The following is a 25,193-nucleotide window of genomic DNA, read 5'->3' on the forward strand; positions in this document are numbered from 1 at the left end:
TTCTAAACCTTGGTGGAAATTTAAAGAACACAGAATAACCAAAGCGTTTTTTTTTTTTTTTTTTTAAAGAACACAGTTTGAGGACTTAAAGTATCTAATTCTAAGACTTAAATACATAATTACTAATCAACACCATTAAGCATTGGTTTTAAAAAAAAGGCAGAGAAGTGCATAGATCTGTAAAACATAAAAAAAAAATAGAATGCTCACAAATGGGAACAATTGAGTTTCAACAAGAGTTTCAAGGCAATCTATGAAGAAAGGAAATTTCAACAAATAATTCTGGATAAACTATATACTTAAATAATAAAAAAGGGGGCACCTGGGCAGCTCACTGGGTTAAGCATATGATTCTTGGTTTCAGCTCAGGTCATGATTTCAGGGTCTTGAGATCGAGCCCCACACCTACTTCCTGCTCAGTAGTGAGTCTGCTTGAGATTCTCTTTCCCTCTCCCTCTGCCCTTCCTCTGCTCACACATGCTCTCTCTCAAATAAATAAATAATAAAAAGTAAATATTGACTCTTATTTTACATGATTCACAAAAATTAATTTGAAATTGATTATAGATCTAGCTGCAAAAATCTAAAACTACAAAATTTCTATAAAAAAGCATAAAAGATTTTTATAACCTTGTGGTATGCAAAATATTCTTAGATTAAAAATCAAAACCACAAATCATAAAAGAGTACTCTAAGCTTAATTCATCAAGATTTAAAACATTTGCAAAAATTTTTTAAAAATATTTGCTCTTCTAAAGTACCAAGCCACAGAAAGAAAATACTTATAACACAAATATCAAAGTATTTGTAGTGGGATGCCTGGGTGGTTCAGCAGTTGAGCGTCTGCCTTTGGCTCAGGATGTGATCCTGGGATCTGAGATTGAGTCCCACATCAGGCTCCCTACATGGATCCTGCTTCTCCCTCTGCGTGCGTCTCTGCCTCTCTCTCTCTCTCTCTCTCATAAATAAATAAATAAAATATTTAAAAAAAAAGAATTCCCATAACTAAATAATGTAATAGGAATATAAGCAAAATATATAAACATGCTTCACAATATAAGATAGCTACATAGCCAAAAGTATGCATGGAAGAGACTTAACATCATTAGTAATCAGAGTAACCCAAGTTAAAACCACAGTATAAACTAGAACCAAAACTGTTAGAGGAAATGTAAAATGGTATAAAATATAAAATGGTATAACAGGTTGGTAGTTTCTTAAGAATTTAAACATAATTGTCATATGATCAAGGCATTCCACTCCCAAGAATTTACCCAACAGAAATAAAAAATATATTCACCAAGGAACTATTACACAAATATTTATAGATCTTTAATAGTCCCAAATTGGAACTACCCATATGTCCATCAATGGGTGGATGGATTAACCAAATGTGGCAATGGAATATTACCCACCAATAGAACGAAACTATTGATATACACAAGAACATGGATAAATCTCAAAATAATTATGCTAAGTGAAAGACATTCGACAAAAGAGTATGTTAGATATGATTTCATTCATATAAAATTCTAGAAAATGCAGACTAATTTATAGTGATGGTAAGCAGGTCAGTGGTTGCTTGAAGAGTTAAGAGGAAGGAGGGATAGATTACAAACAGGCAGGAGGAAACCTGCGGGAGTGATAAAAAATCTATTACAGTTTTGCAGGTGTTTCCACATGTCAAAACTGATCAAAGTGTACTTCCTAAAGATTCAGAATTTATTGTCTTTTAATTGTACATTAATAAAGTTGTAACAAAAATTCAAAACATATTTTTCTCTCTTTCTACTGTAGTAGTCTAAAAACAATGACAAGTGCAGTAGTGCTGAGGATCCCTAGCAGCCACAAAAGGAAATCGAAGTTTCTTGGGAAAATGATAGTTTCCAGGTCTGGAGCAGGAATGGCGAAAGTCAGGCATGGAACATAGTATCATCTCAAAGACTGAGGATGTTATCCAAGCCTATGAGGCTTTCTTTCGAAAAGAATCATGAATTTTGAATTCATAATTACTCTAAAGAAAAACAAAACCCCTCAAGACTTTCTGTTTACTACCAATCTTTAGGAAATGAAGGGGGCTGGCATCACAGGGATACAATCAGCCAAACTCAGGCTCTTGGAAACAACCCGGTTTGCTCTACACAACAACACTTAAATAGTTAATTCATTCATTCATTTAATCAGGAGGAGGTGAAACAGCAATAATATATTCATTCCTATATTTTTATGTCATGAACATGGTTCTGCATTATTCTTTTTTTCACAAATGAAATTGTAATATATTTAAAATGTACACCATGGTGGTTTGATTTATGTATGTTCTGTGAAAAGATCCCAACCATTGAGTTAATTAACACATCCATTACTTCAGTATGTATGTATGTATTTATTTATTTATTTATTTATTTATTTATTTTGGTGAGAACACTTAAGTTCTACTCTATTAGCAAATTAATTTCAATTATATAACATAGTACTGTCAAATACAGCTATTGTGTTATATATCAGATCCTCAGATCTTATTCATCTTAACTGGAAAGCTTATACACTTTACCATCTTCTATTTTCCACATACTCACTTTTTTGTTCTGACAACCACTTTTTTGCTCTCTGTTTCTTTGAGTTTGACTTTTTTCTTTTTTAGATTTCACATAGAAGTGATATCATGAAGTACCTATCTTTGTCCTTATGATTTATTTCACTTAATATAATACTCTACAGATTTATCCATGTTGTTGCAAATGGCAAATTTCTTTCTGTTTTGAGGCTGAATAACATTCCATTGTGTACATGTATATATATATATGCAGAGAAACACCACATTTCCTTTATATATGCATCCACAAATGGGCATTTAAGTTGTTTCCAAATCCTGGTTACTGTAAATAAAGCTACATAAAACATGGGAGTACAGATAACCCTTCGTAGTAATGATTTTGTTTCCTTTGGATTTACACCCAGAAGCAGGATTGCTAGACCCCATGGTAGTTCTATTTTCAATTTCTTAAGGAACCTTCATATTGTTTTCCATAGTGGCTATACCAGTTTACACCCCCATCAACAATCCACATGTGTTCCCTTTCCTCTACATCCTTGACAGCATTTATTTTTTTCATAATGGATATCCTAACAGGTGTGATGTGAAATCTTATTGTTTTGATTTGCATTTCCCTGATGATACTGAATATTTTTTCATGTGTCTGTTGGCCTTTTGTAATTTGTATGTTTTCTTTAGAAACATTTCTATTCATGTCCTTTGCCTATTTTAAATTATTTCAATTAATCGATTCATTGATTGAGTTTTTGCTATTGAGTAGATGAGTTCCTTGTATATTTCAGATATTAACCTTTTATTGGAGATGTGGTTTGCAGATATATTTTCCCATTCCATACATTGCCTTTTTTTTACTAATTTTAATATGAATATTTTCTCAGTTACCTGATGTGTAGAAGTCACTCAACTAGGTTCCAGATTTCTTTCAGAGACAATTGTTTCATATGTAGCTGTATATTCATTGTGTCCATGGGAAGAGGGAAATTCAGGAGCCTCCTATGCCACCATCTGTCTCTACCTCACAGTCTGTAACTGTATATTTAAAGAAACTTATCAACTAATCACAATGTATAGGGTGAGCCCTATTGGGATTCTGATTCAATAACAAAGTGACCAAAAAAAATATTTAGGGAAATGTAAACACTGGGTATTTGACAATATTGAGGAATTTCTGGGGTTTTTTATTGTATGATAGTGCCAATTTAAATATGCAGCAACTCTGCAAAAAAAAAAAAAAAGCAGAGTACAAATCACTTATTATATCAACCTACTAAAACATTTAAATATAAAATGCTATACTTATCGAGAATTTACCTTAGTAGTCCAGGAGAAGGATAAGTGTATGAAGGTATGTTTGAACAAAATTGATCACAAATTAGTCACAATTCTATCTTAATTATGGATACATAGGACTCGTTATTCAATTATCTCTACTTTTGCATAGGTTTGAAATTTTCCTTATTATTAAAAAAGAAAAAAAAAGTTTTCCAAGTGTTATATAAAAAAATAAAATCAACAAAAATGCTGTTACCAAATATGCTTAGGAAATACTGTGCTAAACAAATTTGAATTTTTTTTTAACTGCAGAGTTTCTCAGTCTTTAAAATACTCTTTAAAAAGCCCATGTAAACACAGAATCCATTTCTCACACAATTCACAAGATGGGTGTTGCACTGCAGTCCCTTTTTGGGAAACTCATGGAATCTTGGGTCATATCAGCTCAAGCCAAATGCAAATGATGACCAGTGTGAGTGTTCTGGTATTTGCATTGACTACATAATACCAAGAAGCTTATGTTCAGTTTGGGGCTCTGAACTTCAAGAGATCAATCGGAATAATGAGGATAACTGAATCAAATCATCTTAGTAATCAGGAATAATTAAACTGGGGAGTAACATTAGGTACAACAGGATGAGTGTCTCTAAGGATTTGAGAGACATGGGAAAAGTTTAGATTGGTTCGGTAACCATAGAGGTTAAAATAAAAAATAATGGTCAAAAGTTAAAGCATTTAGTTAAGCAGAAAGATTTTACTAGTCAAGAAGAAGAGCTTTATGTAAGCAGAGCTGCCCAAAGATGGAATGAATTATCTTGACAGGTAATAAGTTTTTCATCACAGGTGGGATAATTTATCAGGAATTGGAGAACACTTTGCACAGAATATTAGTTAAGGTCTTCCGGAAGAAATTGCAGTGTTAAATAATCTCTAAGGTTCTTCTCCCTCCTCAAATTCTATGATTCTAAATGTATTTTGTTGGTGTACCAATAATCTTAAAACTAAGAATCATTCCTCGATGATTTGGAGTTCCCAGGGCTCCAAATTACCTTTCCTATCTTTGACCTCTCTTATATGTTTCAGAGTACTTCATATAGTGAAGAAGTTATTCTCTAAAAAGTTCTTTCTCCCTTAGGATCTCCTCTTTCTCTGCAATGTCATTGTGATCGATCACTGTATCATGACAAAAGAAAAGAAGTTTGAAAACAAAAGTCTGGATCCTGTACTGTGGACCTAACTGAAATGAACTGTCTGCATGACTTTCAGTAGGCCATGATGTATCTGTTAGTCTCAATATTTTCATCTACCAAATAGGATAGCCAAGATTATTTCTAAAGTGTCTTTCTACAATTAACTGAAATGCTATACAGAAAAATCTCCAAATTTCATCTACTAAAAGCCAAGGCAGGTAAGTTTTAATGAAAAGATAAGGGAAGTAATATTTACAAAGGACCAGACCAATTTTAGATATTGTACTCACACTTTGTGCTCATTTGAACCTCAGGAAAATAGAGAATTCCATGGCCTGTCAAAAGGTACCAACACAAAGACATGGTGAGGTTAAGTAAATTGGTCAGGGTCACACAGCTAATAAAAAAAAAAATGTTCTTTCCATTATATCATATTGTGAAATTCTTCCAGCCTTGTTTGACAACACTGGCCTCCTGGATTCTAATGTTGACTGATTATAGAACATGCAGGCCACTTGTGTTCTGTCTTATTTGATTTTCCTCATTTTTGTTGTTATTATTCTATTTATCATTAATTTATTATTATTATTACCTTCACTGTTATGATTAAGTATCTCTTGACAGAACTGGCTAGAAGGGGAGCCATGGTTTAACCAAAAATAAATGATATTTTGTCCATTTTGTGTTTACTATTTGAACTATTTGAAAGAAGAATGTTCTTTCAGGACATAACACAACTTTCAGAAAGAGAGTTCTGTGGTATCTTTTTTTTAAAAGGACATTTACTATCTTCACAGCTATATAGGCTTTTTTTTCTTTTTTAAAAGTAAGTGTGAGCTGTTTAGAAGTACTTTATATCAGCCAATTCCCTTAATAATCTTAGGTGCCTGTCTAGCTGATTTATAAATGTGCAAATTTCCCAAGTTCTGTATTCCCTCACCTGATTGTTGCCAATAGCTATTTGGCAAGGTTTTCATTATATCCTAATAGTCCAAATTTGTTTGCTTCATTTTTCCTGTTAAAACTAGATTCAAAGAATGAGTTTGCTCTCTCAGCCATTTTAGAATCATCATCAATTTCATACCCATCCTCTCTGATTAGCAGCCTTAATTTCCCTCATCTCTCTATTTCCCTGGGCATATTTATTAAAGCCTTCTTTTGCACTCCACAACCCATTTTAGCACTAGTCATTTCACTACCTTTATCTTTTTCTATCAGGTTTTAACTGATGGGGAATAATTTTACTCCACGCTCTCGTTTTCAGTCATGTCAAGCAAGAATTTTGTTCTCTTGTCTCTCCTCTGTGATACAACATTGAATGTGTCATGCAATTAGCATTGCTGTTTTTCAGAACTGAAGCACTATCCTGATAATTTGGGCTCAAGCTCCACTTCTGCCTGAAATGTCTAGATAATTGCAGCCTAGGTGGGTGTTGTGGACTTTCTTTCTGCTTGAGTTATCCAAATAATTGCTTTAATTCTTCACTTGGCTTTACACATAGAGATACAAACACAAAGAAAGTAGATCTAGAAAATGGAATAACCAAGGGGGCTTTCTGTGAAGGACCCTTATTCTGCTCAGGGCTACAATCTTATTGCTACTTTTCTGAAAGTACTTGTCTTCAGGTCACCACTATGCACTTGCCTAGTATCCTTCTGTGCTGAGTATTCCTCCCTCTATGAACCACTGCTCAGCTGGCTGTGACTCCCATGGTTTCCCACAAAACCCAAGACACTTTCTTGGTTATCTTCAACAGATATCTTTGACTATTTATAATATTCAGAGAATATCAGAGATAAAAGGAGCCTAGAATATCAACCAACCTCCCCCCACTGCCACTACCATTTTACAGATGTAGTAACTGAGACCTGAAGGAATTAAGTGAGCACAGAAATGTTCATAGAAAATCAGTGCAGGGGCAGAACCAGATGCAAGTTAGAAGTTAACCATGGACCGAACAAAGCAGAATAAAACAAAACCCCAAACCGGTTTACTTAATTGTATTTTCTCTAAGTGCTTATGAAACAAAGCAGCAGTTTAGTTGTCTATAAAATTGGATATAGGGGAAAATGGCTGAGTGGCACCAGAGGTCCACTACCTCCTGTCATATCTCCACTTTTGCTGGGTAATACAGAGTAGAACAAAGAATAGGAGGAGTCTATGTATTTCCTACTCAAAGAGGGTAAAAACAGGTGGCAAGAGCTATGTTTTTCATTCTTTCCACCTTCTCTGGAGGGCTGTTCAAGAAGCCAGCTCTTAAGTATCAGCTAAAATTCTGGAGCCGACACATGCCAATTGGGGAAAATACCAGGATCTAAATTCGGATTGGACATCAGTGATGAAGCGGAGTCCTTTTATAGCTGCTTCCCATAGTTATGCAAAGAGGAAAGTGGGCACAGTGGTCATAAGTTTAAGACTTTGAACACAGAATTTGTTTCTCCTCCTCACAGTTCTTTAGCTTCAGCAGAAGACTCCATCTTCTTGTCTCCTTTCTCATTTCCCACTCAGAGAAAGCTACTTTCATACCTTCTCCCCGAGGACTGTTAGACATTCACAGGCATATGCATGGGTGTGCATGGGTGCGTCTGCACACTGTAAGTGTCAGAGCAAATGCTTGGATCTTTCCATCTTGCCCTTCAACTTGGAATCCCTATAGAAAGAATTGCTGACAGTGTACACTGCCCACCACTAGAGAGCAGCCAAAGCCAACATTTTCCTGGGCAAAAAAAACCTCTTTAACAAGTTATTTTCAAAGGAGTTAGGCTCTGTTGGTCTTCTCTTCTTCCCTTTCACCTTCTATCTTTCTTTGAGCAAAGCACCTCACCAGTCTCTTTCACAAGAGAACATTCTGTGTCTATTCATGAATTGTGGGAACAGGGAAAACTAATTCGGCCAGAGAAGCCTTTGTCAAAAACATTTCTTCTTGAAATCTCCATGCTTTTACCCCATCAGGTTAACCTAAGTGAATCATAAAATATTGAAAGTGAGGTAATTTTGCAGTAAAAAATCAGCTATCCTCATAAATCCATGAGGAAACAAAATCTGTTCTTGGTTGATTCTTTCCTAAGCCTCTCTAGAAGGATGGATAACACACCATCCTAAGTAAGGTCCTAAGCACACCTTTAGATGTCATTTATTGCTATAGAGAACATGATTTTTCCAACATAAGTGAAAATAGCAATTGTGCCTCACATAGTGTATCTTTCAAATTTCAGTAGGTCTGTGTCTACTGCATTTGGTTTACTTTAATGAACAATAAAAGAAAATAATTATTATTGGTTAGAAAATAATTATTATTGTCATTGCAGGAAGAATGCTCTAGTCTTCTACATTAGAAGGGAAAGAAGGTGAGAATGGACTTTTGGAACATAATATGGCTGAAGATTCAGGATCGTGGATCCTCAATTGAGTTTTAGATTTACACTTGAAACCTATCTCTTCCACTTGCCAGAGACTGATCTCAAACAAGTTACCTAAGCTCTTTCTTACCCTCAGTTGCTTTCTCTGTAAGGTAGGAGTCATAGCTGTTTTTATCAACTAGGACTGGATTAAAGGACACAATGTAAGTAATGTCTTTAATAAAAGATTAGCTATGATTGTTCAAAGTGCTTACCATGTGCCAGGTTCCCTGCTGATTTCTTTCTGCCTTCTTCTGCTACCACTTGATTTCAATATATCCTCTTTCAATTTTAATTTTGTTAAATATTCATTAAACATGTGTTACATTCCAGGTATAATTCTGATCCTCAGGAGGTTACAATGTAGTTTTAAAAAGAGATAAAGAAATATGAAGGAAGGAAATAACAAAGAAGACATGTCTTACAACATTTGATTCTAAAGGGAACACACAAGACAGAAGTTGTGTACTGTCAAAATTACCCTCAGGACTTTCAAGTGCCCATAAACTCTAGTTCTGTATATGTAAGATCTTTTTTAACTATTTATTATCTAGTGTTTCTTTATGGCCTAAATTAATTCTCGATATTGGTATCACCAACAACTTGCTGGACCACTTAAACAAGTGGAACACATCTCAGTTATGGCAGAGAACTCTTAGTTCTATTCGTACATTCTTTCCAGGGGATTCACTGACAGACATTGACTCTTTGGGGTTTGACTGCATTAATTACCTATTCATATAGATGATGCAATAGCATCATTGCCAAATGCCTTGAGTTGGATATTGTAACTGATGTCTTGAGCAATGTGACTTCACTATAAATGCTAAATGGAAGTTTTCAGTCCACAAGTTGCTGGAGCACAAAATACAGTTTAAATAATTGTCACTGATGGCATTTAAAAAAAGGATATATAGAAGATACAATTGGTCTTGAATGATGAATTGGATTTTTGTAAATAGAGAAAGAGGTTAGGGAAGAATAGGAGGGCATACAAGACTGAGGGAAGAGCTTGACAAGGGCAGTGAGAGAAAGAACAGTGGCACTTATGGGTTAAGTCCTATGTGAACTAGTTAAGATACCTTGACTCCTTTAACCTGTTTCATTGTCTCCACAAACCTGAAAGGTTTACAGAAATAGCTCAATTTTTTGCAAATTGGGGAAATGTGACACTGAAGATACAGCTAGTATGCAGCAAACTAAGGATTTGTATCCAAATTAGCAGAATTCCAATGCACGTGTCCATTATGCTACATTGCCAGAGCATACGGAGTGTAATTACAGAGGAGGAGATGCTGAAATAAACACAAAACTATTGCATTGTCTCCTTGAGCGGCAATAAACATTTTTAAAGGATTTTCTTTTTTTTTTTATTAGAAAGGGCTAACTAAACATTAAAAATGATCACCAAAACTTGTTGGTTTTTTTACCTCTTGTGACTGAGATTGTTTGTAGCAGATCATTAACCCTTTAACAACCATGGCTATGCAAGGGGCTGGCAAAAGAAAATCTAATAGATTCTTAAAAACCACAAGCTAGTTAGAAGATAATAGATGATGAGGGGGAAAAATGGGTGGAAAACTTAGCCCTCATGAGCATGTGAAATGGTCAAAGATCACTATAATTCACCTGTCTGCAATAAAAATACTTCCTTCCTAATGCTGCCCTACCATTAAGGAAAACTGCCTGTCCCAAGCCTAAACTTTTACCTGTTCCATAAGTGACAAAAATCCCTTTTTTAAGACATGGCCCAAAAGCCTTCTTAGTAGACTTTTTTTTTTAATCCCTTAGAGCTAGAATTCATTTCTTATTTCTTTGAACTCGTAAGAGCCTTTTCGTTTATGTCTATCTTGGTCATTTATTGATAGCTTATCTTTCTATCAGAATAAAAGGTCCTGGGAGCTATAGTAACTGTGATTTATTGTTGCATGCCCAAGACCCACTTTACACATAGTAAGCACTCAAAATATTTGTTGGGTGAATCCTGCATGTGTGTTTCAAATGGGTTAGCATCAGATTTGAAAATCAAACATCATATGTGCACGAATTATTTTCAGCTTGTTTGGGTTTTTGTTAGTTGTTCATAGGCACTGCAGTCATCACAGACACTGTAACTTCCCAGTGGATTATACTGCTGAACCAATAAATTCACTGACTCTGGATTTTCAAAAAAAAGATGTCTTCCAATGATCAGAATTCTGAATATCCTTAGTTATATGTAAAATATCTGTTGCTAATTGTCCAACAGTGATTGTAGCTTTTGTTAAAGCCACCTAATGAAACTTTTGGTCAAAACGGTTCCATAATTTCAAGCTTCAACACACTCTTAGCAGTGACATTTAAAACATAAAAAGAGACAAGTAAACTCATAAGTGAGGAAGAACTCAAGACTCCTGGGGTTTATGGCCAAAAGCAGACTGAGCCAGAGATCTGGATCCTACAGATTACTAGTGACTGAGAGTGGCCTATAAGAGTCAGGAGATGGGGCAAGATCAATGTTTGAAGCCAGGGGAGGGTGGCTTTCTTCACCTGGGAAAAGCATAGTTGTGCATGGAGTGGGAACAGGGAGGCAATTGCTGTGTTGCTGCATTGGCTTTTTTGTGGGGAGGCAGGTAACTTTATTTTGAGATAGTTTCAGTTTACAGGAAAATTATTAAAGAAGTAGAAAGAACGCTTATATACACCTCATTTAGATGCCTGAATTGTTAACATTTTTACTACATTTGATTTGTATATGTATTCATAATCTGTATGTAACTGTATGTAAAGGTATATATGTAAATATAATATATATGTATAGATATATCTGTAATCATATGTATGTCAATAAATATATATGTATGTATGTAAATATGATCACTATTTTTTAACCATTTGAGAGAAATTTGCAGAATTTATCTTTTTACCCTTAAGTCCTTACATTTCCATAACCATGGTACAATGATAAAAATCAGAAAAATAGCATTGATTCAATGCTATTTTATATCTACAAAACTTATTCAAACTTTAATTATTGTCTCAGTACTATCCTTTATAGCAAATAAGAAAGAAATAAGCTTCAGGATCAACATTTTATTTAGTTTCCATGTCATTTTCATTCCTTGAATTAATCTTTCTTTTTTGAATTGAACTTAATGACATCAAGATTCCTGAAGAACACAGACCAGGTATTTTGCATATATCTCTCAGTTTATGAATGAATGATGTTTCCTCATAATTAGATTTGGATTATGCCCTCTGGCAGGAACATTACAGAAACTATACTCCATCATCTTCTGACTTTAGGTGTTTAGGGTTCTAGGTAGAGAGTATTAAAGAAAGCCAAATCTGTATACATGGATAGGTGTAAGGAAGTGGTAAACATAAGAAAGCCAACAAAATTAGTAATCAATACACAAATTCTCTTCCCCTCACAAAAATAATTTCTGGGGTAGATTGAGAAAGGCTACTTGCTTTAGGGTGCTTAAAGTAATAAAAGGAAAAATAATTTACATTAAAAACTTGTAAAAAATATGAAACAAAAATAGGAAAAATGTAACAAGAGACCAAAAAAAGAATTAGAAATTTTGGAGATAAAAACATATCCATAGAAATCTACACTGGATGCTTTGAAATCTACCATCCAAAGACTATCAGCAAATCAGTAACATACCCATAGTCAAGTAATCAGAAACACACATATAGGCAAAGTTTGATTTATTTAGCTTGCTCTGTGCACTCCGTGCGCTCTGTGGACAAAGGAGAATGCACCCTATAAGAATCTCAGAAAGGGGAATTGAAAATATGTTTGGGCATTCCCTGGATTATTCCAAAAAGGGTTAGGAAAGTGGGGAAGACCTCTGAGTTGAATACTGTTAAAAAGGAGGATGAGCTAGCAATTCAGCATTTGAGTCAATCAGTAATATATTTGTTCACAAGGTGGGAGAAACTAAGCACCACTGGGCTATCACTGGTAAGAAAAGAACAGTAACAGAAGAAACAATTGTCACCCATTATTACAGCTATGGAGTGACTTTGTATAGAAAGGGCTTATTTGCTCTTGCTTACTTAGGAATGAAAATATTATCCATCTGTAATACATTGCTGACTTTCATTGTCTCTGAGAAAGGATAAATTAGAATATAGTTTAAAGGAATTCACTGGAACTTAACATGAAGAGTCAAAGGTATATACATAAAAGTAAAAGAAGGAGGCAAGAAAGCTTGATCAAGAATCTCTAAAGAAATGACTGGAAAGTGATATTTGTAGAGATTGGAACTTTTTCCAGAATTTTTTCTGAAATTGAGTAAAACATTATTCCTCAGATGAAAATTTACTCCAGTACTTAGTAGTAAACAAGACAACAACACTCTAGATATTAATAACAATATGAGAAAAGGATAATCTATGTAATTTTAAAGAGTTTTAAGTTCCTTGTCAAGGAGTAGAATGGAAATATGTGGGTATCTTTAGATTTAAGACAAATTATATAAATATGTGTAAAAAATAAGACAACCATTAATAGAGTAGAAACATTACAACTCCTATGCAAAGAAAATATGCAGAGGAAATTAAGAGAATTTTTGTAAATTATTATTCCAAGAGAAACAAGGACAGAGAAAAGTAAAGGTAAAGAAAAGGATGAATAGAGATGCCTGGATGGCTCTGCGGCTGGGCACCTGCCTTCGGCTCAGGTCGTGATCCCAGGATCCAGGATCGAGTCTCGCATCAGGCTCCCTGTGAGGAGCCTGCTTCTCCCTCTGCCTATGTCTTTGTCTCTCTCTCTCAGTCTGTGTCTCTCATGAATAAATAAATAAATCTTTTTTAAAAAGGATGAATAAAGAATAAGCTTGAGTTAAAGGAGAAGGTAACTGCAAACACATTAATGATTATAATATATTAATCTGTAGGTCAGAAAACAGAATAATCAAATAAACTTTTAATTTTTTTATTTAAAAAAACACACAGACAAGTTAAAATCATAGGGATATTAAAAGTTATATCAGGCAAGTTCTAATCGAAATAAAGTTGATGTGGCTGTGATAATAGCAAAATGTTGGAATTTAAGGTATAAATCAATAATAGTGATGGAAGAAAAATCCAAGAAGGTTTCATTATCACAGATTTTTATGCACTAATTTAAGATCAAAATATGTAAAGCAAAAATTGACATAATTACATAGAGAAATTGACAAACCCACAACCAAGTGGGGAGGAGGTTGGGATTATACTACTTCTCTCAGAAACCAGTACATTAAACCAACAAAAATTAGTATAGCAAATTAGAATAATAAAATTAATAAGACTGATCTAAAAGAGTTTTTTTTCTAAAAAGATTTTTAATGGAGCTTTATATCTATAAACAAAATATACATTATTTTCAGGTGCTTGTGTAATATTTACAAAAATTACTGCCAATGGGGTTTAATAAATTCCAAGGAAAAACATCATAAATCATATTCTCTAGCTAAACTTGATTAAATTAAATCAATAATAAAAATAACACCTGAATTAAAATAAACAAGCAAACATGCAAAATGTTTGGGAACTTTATAATGTATTCAGATCAGTGTCCTAGTTCAAAAATAACTGCAAACTAAGCTCAAGTCAGTCCCCACCCACTTCAATTCTATCAATACAGGCAGTTAGACAGTCATGAGACCAGTTCTGCCCTTTCATATTGCAACATGAGTTGCAGAAATCAAAGTGCTATTTTATAACATGAAGAAACAAGATACTTGTTAACTTGTAGAATCAAAGAATTTTTGAAAGAACTAAGATTACTTTTGAGAATGTGGTGAGAATTAAAAGACTCAACACTTCAGCAAATGAGTGCTTTAAAGTACATACTATGGTATCTTTTAATATTAAGTACTGAAGTAATAGTATATGATGTTGAGTTTTCTGGATCATTTCCATCTCCTCTCACTTCAATAACTGTATTTTCCCATTATACCTTTAACCTACAGGATACTGTAAATTTCCAAACTCCTCATCAAACTGTTATTGCCACTTTTGATTTGCATTAATCATTTACTGTTTTATTAATAAATTATTATTTTATTAATAATTCCAATGACTATTGTCTTTGTTGAAGTTATTGTGTTCCTAAGTTTTTTATTTTTTAAGAAGCTCTTTCTTCATTTACCATGTTGAGATTTTAAGGGATTTCACTGGGATTTTTTTCTGATTTTAGAAACAAGTTATCAATAAGTGCATGAATCAGTAGATAGAGGTCAAGACATCCCCTCTGTTACTGATAAAACAATTGGAGAACATAGTTCCAATGTGGATCAATGAGAGGTTTCCTGATGCATCTTCTCAGAATTATCCAAACTTTCTCAATCAAAGCCACTGGCAGCAGTGAGCAGAGATGGGCCTCTCTCATAATAAAAGAGTAAGACAGAACTCAGGCATTCTACAAGTAGACAGACTCCTGGTTGAGACGGTAGGGAGATTAAGGAGCATGGTAATATTTTTATCTCATTCTTCTAAACTGGTCAATCAGGAAAGAGTCTCTTTGTCTATGAGCAGAAATGAAGAAAGGAGGAGAAAGTTAAGAGTTGTATCTATAGAAGATTTTCAGGTTAGAATCTGAAGCAAAACAACAAAGATGGAAAAAAAGAGACATCTTACTTTTTTATTTCCTTAGATAATAAAGAAATATGAACTAAGTAAGGTTCTTATTTAGGAGCTAAGGCACTGGGGCTACCTAGAGTTTCAGAAGGCAAAGCTAGGCATGGTGTGGAGAGGGGCTAGATGGCATCAAGTGCAACATCCCAGCTGAGAGTGGACCCAGGAATCAAAGCAGTTGAAAACCTAATAGGTTAGCAAGAGACTCAGTGCAAAATATAAAGAGAAAATTTTCTAGTAGCCAAAATAAAGAGTTTCTAAAGCATTATTACATAAAGAGAGTGTCTTTTGTGCAACTTCACCTTAAATTGGGAATATTTATGGCACAAAGTCAGTTGGGAAAATATGGGAGATAAACCAGCTAAAGAGTTCAGAGTCTGGGATTCTAATTACAATTAGTTGAGGAGCTTTGGGAAACCATTCCTTCTCAAGATAATTTCTCAAGGAAATTATTTCCCTTTCAGTTTCCTTATTTATTCATTAAAAAATTCATTATAGATTGGCTTCCAGTTATAGAATTTCCATGGACTAATCCATTATGCAAAGACCACAATGAAAACTAAAGACAGAATTTTGAACTTTTACCAGAAAGATTATTGAAATATGTTTGCAGAAAGGATTCTATTTTTAAAATATTATTTCATTTAGTGCTTTCTATAGCTATGTATTCCTCAAGGTCAACAATTTGCCAGAAAACATGAAAGTATTTTTCTTGTGCTCTGGGACAATGTTTTCAGAAAGGTATAAATTTGATCATATAGATTGCTAAATCTTAACCAGGGAGAAGACACTTTCTTGAAGAGAATATCAGCATTCCTAAGGTGCCTTTATAACTTGAAAAATCTTTTAGATACTATAATTTTCAGAGTATAATTTGATTTACATTTTGAAAGCAAAAATAAACTCTTTGGTTTTCATAACACAAGATGTTGCCAGTTGAACATCAACAAAATTTTGGTAGGTAAAATAGACTGAATAGACTTTGACTCTTAAATAAGGTATTTATCTCAAGTGAGAGCACAAGACAGATTTTGGGAGGTGCAGGCTGTGGTTTAAAAAAAAAAAAAGGTAAAAAATATGTGTGCCTCAGTTTGGATTTCCCTGAAAGTAGAACCTGAGATAGTATACACTTAGTTTAATTAGGAATAATCCTAGGAATTATGAAATTATGACAAATCCTAGGAGTTATGAGAGTGTTTCAGAGAAAGAATGAGAAAAGGAAGAAGGAAAGGCCTATATGGGGACACTTTCTACACCTGGGGACCAATTCTGTTGTACATCCTGATTATCTTATGAAATATCTTCTCAAGTATGGGAGGCTGAAACATTTATCCATGGACTCTTATCCCCATTGGTTGAGGATTGTCCCATCAGCAATAACTCCCCTTACTTCTGGTGTGTGTTCCCATGATGTTGTAAAAGGCCTTCAAAGAGAAACAGAAAGGCACGTGACATACACTTGAGGTAAGCTAAGTAAGCAGGGAACTGCACTACAGCAGCAACACGAGGAGCCCTTACTGGAACTGATACTGGCCAATATTTAGAACTTATCCTTGTTAAATGAAATTATTTATTATAAAGTCTGATTAGATGGATAGATGCCTTAATTCTCTCCAGGGGCAAACATCCAATATGCTTTCTTTTACTACAACTAAGCTCTCGTTCGCTCTCCCAGTTGGTTTCCCAATCCCTTCCAAAGTCTAAATTGTATACTCTCCCAACAATTTAAAATACTCACTTGCATATTTCTGAGATTCTTTTCCATTTCATATCTCTTCACTCAATCAACAAATATTTTTGTACCTCCTATTATATGCCAGGAGGTGTGAGGCTTTATCTGAGGCACAATACTAAGTGCTTCACCTGGATAATCACCTGGAAATCACCTGGAAATCACCTGGAAATCACCTGGATAATCACCTGAAAAATTTAGATATAAAGTACTTTATAAAGTAACTTGCCCAAGGGCACATGGCTACAAATGCCTAAGCCAACTCTATAACCTAGGCACAGAGCATGTTTTCTGTGCTCAGGCTGATTTGAGGGAAACTGGAAGTTTATGCTATTGTTCCTACTACTTTACCACTTCTGTATCTATACCCTCAGTCATGTAACTTTGCTGATCCTCAGACTAGAAGCATGGTATATTCTTCCATCACATGAATGTTGTGTCTAGCCATGTTATTTGCTTTGGCCAGTGAAATAGTTGCAGATATGATATCAGCAAAAGTTTGAAATTGATTGGACAATAGAGCTAATGCTCTTATATTTTTTTCCAACACCTTGAGAAGAACATACGCAAGTAGTCCACTGGCCCCAGATCTGAATGCCAGTCCACTGGCCCCAGATCTGAACTTAGGACCTGAAGTCAAGCCTTGTGAGCCCAGTCTAAATTAACTGAACTCCAGTTAACCATCAGACACTTAGGTGAGAAATAAAGGCTTGATTTTGTATGAATGGTTTTGTTTGTGGTTGTTTGTTATGTAATAGCTCGCCAGCAAACAGCTAGGTGAGACAACTGGAAAGCAAGAAAAAAAAATACTGATACAATTTGGTTAGTACTCTTGTAAAAGAATATTCTGGACTCTGAGTGATCAGCTCTTCCAATGTGTCTGGAACTGAGGGATTTCCTAAGAAGTAGAAATTTTAGTGTACTTTTATTTCTCTGCAAACCACTAAGATTGGTCACACTAGATTGAAAAAAAGTATTTTAATGGACAAGTAGTCAGATGTTTTTTCACCTCTTTACTTACTTAATTTCTTTACCATTCTATATACATTTTGAAAAGATAAAGGAGAAATTAGTAGAATCTAGGTGGTAAGGAGGGTATAGAAGAGAGTACATTCATGTGTGTATACTTGTGCTATCCAGATCCATGCAAGGATTTTCCCTCCTAAAAATGTCTCTTCTAAGGCTATAACTCCACACATATGATTAGGTATTTTGCTCACTTGAACCAAATTTTAAGGATAAGGAACATCTCAGTCAGCAAGAATTGCTCATACTAGCAATGGTTCAAAATAGAGAAGAGAGGCATATAAAAATCTAGAGGCTAGACTCTGGTACAGGAGAATAAAATTCTCAGTAAGTTTTATTCCAACCAAAAAAAATTATAAAACTGGAAAAAATTTCAGGGTTATGGAAATTGACCAAAATAATACACCAAACTGAGAAGTGGTTATTCTTTTTAAAAAGAAAAAAGTGAACTTTGTATAATGACAGTGGGGATCTGTGACATTCTCCCTGGGACTACTTCCATCTCTTTTCCCAGCTCAATCTGCAGAGTGAGTCTACCAATGCAAAGCAATGTATAATATAAGCAACTTTGTTGCTGGAGAGGAATGCCTTCATTTGGATCAGAATACAGAAAGATCCCAAAGCCAATGGGTTTATAACAGTTGTGAATTGGGAAGCAAATAAATTTCAGTGGCAAACGAATTGGGAAGACTTGAGGCTCAGTTCACCTGAGGCTGCATTCCTCTCTGGGACAAACAGCAACTAGCCAGAAATTTTACAGGGAGATACTGGAAATAAGGCATCCGTAGTGTCTTGATAACCTCTCCACATATTTGCACAGGAGAGAGTAGAGCCTAAGTTACCCACACATCTTTGGGTGATCTTAATAGTACATCAAACTATAAAGGATACATTAGAGAGCTCAGGGAAAAGTAAAATATGGGCAAATTTTAAAATTGCTTGAACTTTGAATGCACTTACTAACACAAACATATCCACTAACACAAGACAGAAACTGTCTTGAGATGTTTGAGCATGACCTCCTACCAATCACAGGCTGACTACTAAGATATGGAGAAATATAAACATGCCCCCTAATAAGTTAGTATTAAAATTAAAAAAATAAGAATCAAAAAAGAAAACTGAGCAGAGATACCAATAGCCACACAACATGGAAAAACAAATCCACAGTATAGTCCAGGCAAGTTACTAAACAAATAAGCAACAGCAGCAACAACTTTTGGGTGGAATTATAATCCAGAGATTCTACAATATGTTATGTAAAGTATTAGATTTTTAAATGCTCAATTTTCAACAACAACAAAAAAATACAAAACATGGAAAGAACCAAAAAGTAATTCTCATTTTCAGAAAAAAAAAAAAAAGAAAAGAAAAGAAACTGTCTGAGGAGGCCCACATTTTGGACTCAGATAAAGACTTCCAAGGAGTTGTTTTATATATCTGTGTTCAAAGAACTAATGAAATTCTGTTTAAATAGTTAAAAGAAGGGACCCCGGTGACTCAGTGAGTTAAGTGTCTGCCTTTGGCTCAGGTCATGATCCCAGGATCCTGAGGTAGAGACCTATGTTGGACTCCCTGCTCAGCAGGGAGTTTGCTTCTGTCCCTCTCTCTCTCCCTCTGCCCTCTCCCTGCTCTCTTTCTCTGTCTCTCTCATTCTCTCTCAAATAAATGAAAAAATCTTTTAAACAAAAGTTTAAGTAATATATAGACAATCTAAAGCAAACAAAGAATGAAGGAAATTTTTGTTAGGAGCTTTGCCTTACAAGAAACACTAAAAAAATTTTTTTTCAGGCTGAATAAAAGGAAATATTTCCATGAGGTATCTACTCCAAGACATACAAAGCAGTGGAAAAGGTAATATATGCATAAATATTAAAGACTATGTAAAGGAATATATATATTAACTGTGAGAAAAACAGTGTTAAAATTTCATAAAACAATAATTTTAACACTATACCTGTACTGTTGTCTTTATAACATTTATGTAACAATAATAGCTGAAAGAAGCAGGGATGAAGTGGGTTGTATCAGACAAAAATATCTGTATTTTACTAGGATTACATTCATATTAATCTGAAGTAGACTTTGATAAATTAACACACACATTGTAATCTCTAAAGATATCATCAAAAAAAGAATTTAAAAATTTATTGATAAAATCAATGAAATAATTATAATATACATGGGAAAAATGTCTATCTAACAAAAAAGAAAACATAAAGAAGGAGCAAAGAAATAGGAGACAAGGCATAAGGCATATTAAAGGCAAATGGCAAAATGCCAGACGTAAATATGATTCTGTCAATAATTACATTAAATGTCAGTAGGTTAAAAATACAAACTAAAAGGTAGAAGTCATCAGAACAGATTAACCAAAACAAACAAACAAACAAAACCAAAAAAACAAACTCCACAATTATTTGCTGCCTATAAGAGATACACTTTAGGTTCCAAGATACAAATAGTTTGAAAGTAAAAAAGACAAAAAAAAAAAAAAAAAAAAAAGACCATAAAACAGTAATTATAAGAGAGCTGGAGTGGCTATATAACAAAATTTAACTCACTCAAAATGTCCCTACAATGACAGACATGTAATAATGATATAAATGATTTATCATCAGAAAAGTAAACAATTATAAATGTAAATACACCTAAAACACAGCTCTAAAATATATAGATGTACTTAGAGATATTGTGGGTTTGTTTTCAGACCACTGTAATAGAGTATACTGCAACATAGTAAATCAAATGAAGTTTTTGGTTTCCCAGTGCATATAAAAGTTACAATAGTAATATCAAAGAGCACTGTCACTGATCACCATATAAGTATAACAACAACAGTAATAATAAAATTTAATAAAATAATAAAAGTATTGCAAGAATTAACCAAAATGTGAACCAAAACATGCAGTGAGAAAATACTGTTGGAAAAATGGCACAATTGACTTGTTTAATGCAGTGTTGCTACAAATCTTCCATTTATAAAAAATGTAATATCTGCAAAGCACAATAAAGCAAAGCACAATTAAATGACATATGCCTGTACATGAAATAACAATTGATAGAAATGAAGGAAGAAATAGACTACTCCACAAAAACTTTTAGGGACAAATAGACCATTTTCCATAATTGATAGAATAATAAGCTGGAAAATTAGCAAGGACAGAGAAGACTTGAGCAATACTATCAAATAGATTAACAACTGAGATTTATAAACAATTCCACCAAAGAACAGCAGAATAGATATTTTTTCATGAATACATGAACATTCCCTGAGATTTCTCATATAAATCATATTGTTGGCAATACAAGTCTCAATAAATTTTAAAGAACTAGAGTCACTGGAGAGTGCAGACAGTTAAGTGTCCAACTTTTGGTTTTGGCTCAGGTCATGATCTCATGGGTCAGGAGATTGAGCCCTGCATCAGGCTCTGCACTCTATAAATGAAATAAGTCTTTAAAATTTTTTTAAAAATTTTTAAAAAGAATTAAAATTACACAAAGTATGTTATCCAATGACAATAAAAAGTAAATTAGAAATAAATAATCCAAATGTTGGAAATCCCCAAACATATAGAAATTAAGCATAATATTTCTAAATAATACAAGGATCAAAGAAAAAAATTATTAAGGGAAAACAGAATTATTTTGAATAGCTAAAAATGAAAACACAGTATGCTAATTTTTTTGGATGAAGCTGAAGCACTGCTTAGAGGCTATTTGTAGTTTTAAACACCTATATTGGAAAGAATACATGTATTAAGCCAATAACTTAAGATTGCATCTTAGAAAATTAGAAAAGGAAGAGTAAACTCTACCCAAAGCAAGAAGAAAGAAGCAAATAAGGGTAAAATCAGAAATCAAGGTAGAGAAACAATACAGTTGTGGAGAAAATAAATGAAACCAAAGATGTTTTTAAAAAAAATTAACAAAGTCTACAAACCTTCTTTTGACAAGAAAAAAAAAGAGAGAGAGAGAGAGAGACAGACCTTAACAAAATCAAGAAAGCCTCTTTTTTTTTTTTTTTCTTTTAGGAAAGCCTTTGGAGGAGGCATCACTACCAATCCTACAGATACTAAGATTAAAAGTAAATACTATAAACAACTTTATAATAACACATTTTCAACTTAGATGAAAAGGAAACATTTATAAAAAGATACAAATAACCACAACTTAATAAGAATTATAAAATAAATGGGCATGTAACAATAACAAAGAGGAAACACAATGAATAATGAAAAATCTCAGAACAGCTGCCATCTGAAGTATTGCCAATTACTGAGGCAGAGAGAGACAACTATCCATGGGAATGGCAAAGCCACTTAGAAACAACAATGGAGCACAGGGAAGAGAAGAGAGAAGCAACCAAGAAACAGACTCTTAACTATAGAGAACAAATTGATGGTTACTAGAGGTAACCATAGGTGATGGGGATTAAGAAGTGTTAGGATGATCACGGGGTGTTGTCTATAATCACTATTGAATTGAATCACTAAATTGTATACCTGAAACTAATATTACACTGTATGTTACCTGGAATTTAAATAAAAACTTAAACAAACTTCCCTAAAAGAAAAGCCCAAGCCCAGATGGCTTTCGCTGGTGATTTCCAATGAATATTTTAAGAATAAATAATACTAAAAAAAAAGAAGAAAGAAAATAATAAATAATACCAAACATTTACAGATGCCTTCTGAATGTAGGAGGAAGGTACAATTTCCAACTCATTCTGTGAAGCCAACATCCCTCTTACACAGAGATGCAAAAATTCTTTTAAAAAAATAGTAACATATTGAAAAAGAATTATCCATTAAGACTAAATGGGATTTATGACAGTACTGTAAATTTGATTTAGCTTTCTAAAAACCAGTTGTTGTAGTAAATAATAACTAATAAAATGAAGGAAAAAATGATCATCCTAATAGATATATAAAAATTCATTTCGCAAAATTAAACTGTCATCCATGATAAGACTTACAACAAAGTAGTAACAGAAAAGGGAGCCTGATAAAGGGAGTGGCAGCAGCAATTGATTACATTCAGACAAGAAAGAACTTGTTTGGGTGATAGAAATGTTCTAAACTATATTCTGGTGATGACTGCATAATTTTAAATATTTACAAAAACTCATTGAGTTATACAGTTAAAATGTATGCATTTATGTTATGTAAATTTTGATCAGTAAAGCTATAAAAATTAATAAACAGCAAGAGTAGATGGTAGGGAGATATAGATGAATCAAGTTAACAATATACTGATAATTGATAAAGCTAAATTATAGGTAATAGGAAGTTATTACAGTATTACTTCTGCTTTTGTATATATTTGAAATCTATCATAAAACATTTTTAGGGACCCCTGAGTGGTTGAGCATCTGTCTTTGGCTCAGGTCATGAGGTCCTGGGATCGAGTCTTACATCAGGCTCCCCAAAGGGAGCCTGCTTCTCCCTCTGCCTATATCTCTGCCTCTCTCTGTGTGCTCTCATGAATAAATAAAATCTTAAATAAATACATAAATACTTTTAAAAATTAAAAATAGATAAATAAATTTTAAAAAAATCAAAGTGTCGGCGGGGGGGTGGGGGAAGATTCGGGGCTTGGTCATGTGAAAACACCCTTTGGGCAGTCCTGACATTTTTTTCTTCCTCTCCTTTAGGAAGCACCTTCTTAAATTTCTAGATGTTTTACATAGTTTTTTCTTTGCTTAGTGCATTTGATCCTAACATTTGGAGAGGAAGATAGACATTATTATCTCTGTTATGTAGATGAAGAAACCACAATCCAAGATGACAAAAATAGAAAGGGGTGAAGCTAAGGACAAAGTCTGAGTGCCCAGTGCTCTGTCCATTCCACTATGAAGCTCCTTGCACCCCAGGCCTAGGACAAGGCTGGAACCAAACTAATTTGTGAGTAGGTGAGAATTATCTTCAGTGTCACCACTATTTCCCACCCATTTGAGAACTCTTCTCCTCATTTGGACTACTGACATCTCTTAGCCTAGCCCTATATTCTCCCACTTCCCTCTCTCCCCCCCCAACATACACACACACACACACACACACAAACACACACACACACATACACACTTTATTTTGATATTCCTTGAAATGTAGTCATTTTCAATTAGGACTCCTTACTCTACCTCTCTTCCATCTCATCTTCCTTACTCCATCAATACCTTCTCTCTCAATTTGTGATTGAAAAGACTTAATAAAATATTCCCTCCAAAAAATTAGTAAATTCATACTATTCTTACCAGAGTATTTACATTTAAACAGAGGCCAAAAAAAATACTTGTTCTACTATTAATATTTTAAGATTCTATATAATGTAGATAAGGAGAATATTGGAAGATAAGGAAGCAAATTACTGGGTCCTATGTATTACCTTCCAGTCCATACATTAGGCCAGCTCTAACCTAAGTCATAACTAATATACACTGAGGATGATGAACAAATAATCATCAGTACAGTAAGCCAAATTTCTGTTTATTCCCAATGGAAAATAAGCCTCCATTGTTTAGAGAACATGAAAGAACTGTGGAGAGTCAGCTATAAATGGAGTTGGTGTGCACATAGAAGAACAGCAGGTAGTGAACAGTGTTGGAATTTGTCTAGTCTAAGGGGCCTTCTCCTCTCTTCGATGTGGGAATATTCAACAACCTTAAAGATCACTCTTACCTTCAGATGCATCTCAGTGAATCAGAGTATTGGATATTTGGTTTAACATGGGTATTTTTCTCAGAATTCTCTCCACAATTCTTCCCAGTTGAGTCTCTGTTCTTTGATCTATTCTCATGAACACTTTATTCCTTGACGTCACCATGTGGTATTGAAAATGTGCATATTTATTTATTCATCCAATCTGCTAAGTGTCAACACTCTTCTGGATGCTGAAAAATCAGCCACAAACAAAACAGAGGAAGACCTTGACCTTGTGGAGGGATGCATAGGTGAGGGAGACAGACTATGTATTATAAAAAGTAAATTATGTAGGATGTTAGGAGTTGGTAGATGCTAGGAAACATTAGTAGTGCAAATGCCCTAAGATGAGAACACGCATGGGATGTTTGAGGGGTAATAAAGAGGTCCCTATGGCTGGAACAGAGTGAATGGGATGGGTATGCAGGGGCAAAGCAGTAGGCGATAAGGCCCATGATTACATGGGGCCTGGTAGGCCTCTTTAAGGTCTACTTCTTTGTTTTTGTTTTGTTTGTTTTTGTTTTTGTTTTTGTTTTTTTGCTGACTACTTCTTTGAATGTAATGGGTAGCCAATGCAAGTTTCGAACAGAGTAGTACATGATCTTACATTTTATGAGTCATCTTGGTTGCTATGTTGAGAATAGGGGAGAAATGTAAAAGCAGAAAGATTAATAGTAAAGCTATAGGAGAAACCAAGTGAGAAGA

The sequence above is a fragment of the Vulpes vulpes genome, chromosome 6 (assembly GCF_048418805.1).
Source record: "Vulpes vulpes isolate BD-2025 chromosome 6, VulVul3, whole genome shotgun sequence".
Classification (NCBI taxonomy): Eukaryota; Metazoa; Chordata; class Mammalia; order Carnivora; family Canidae; genus Vulpes; species Vulpes vulpes.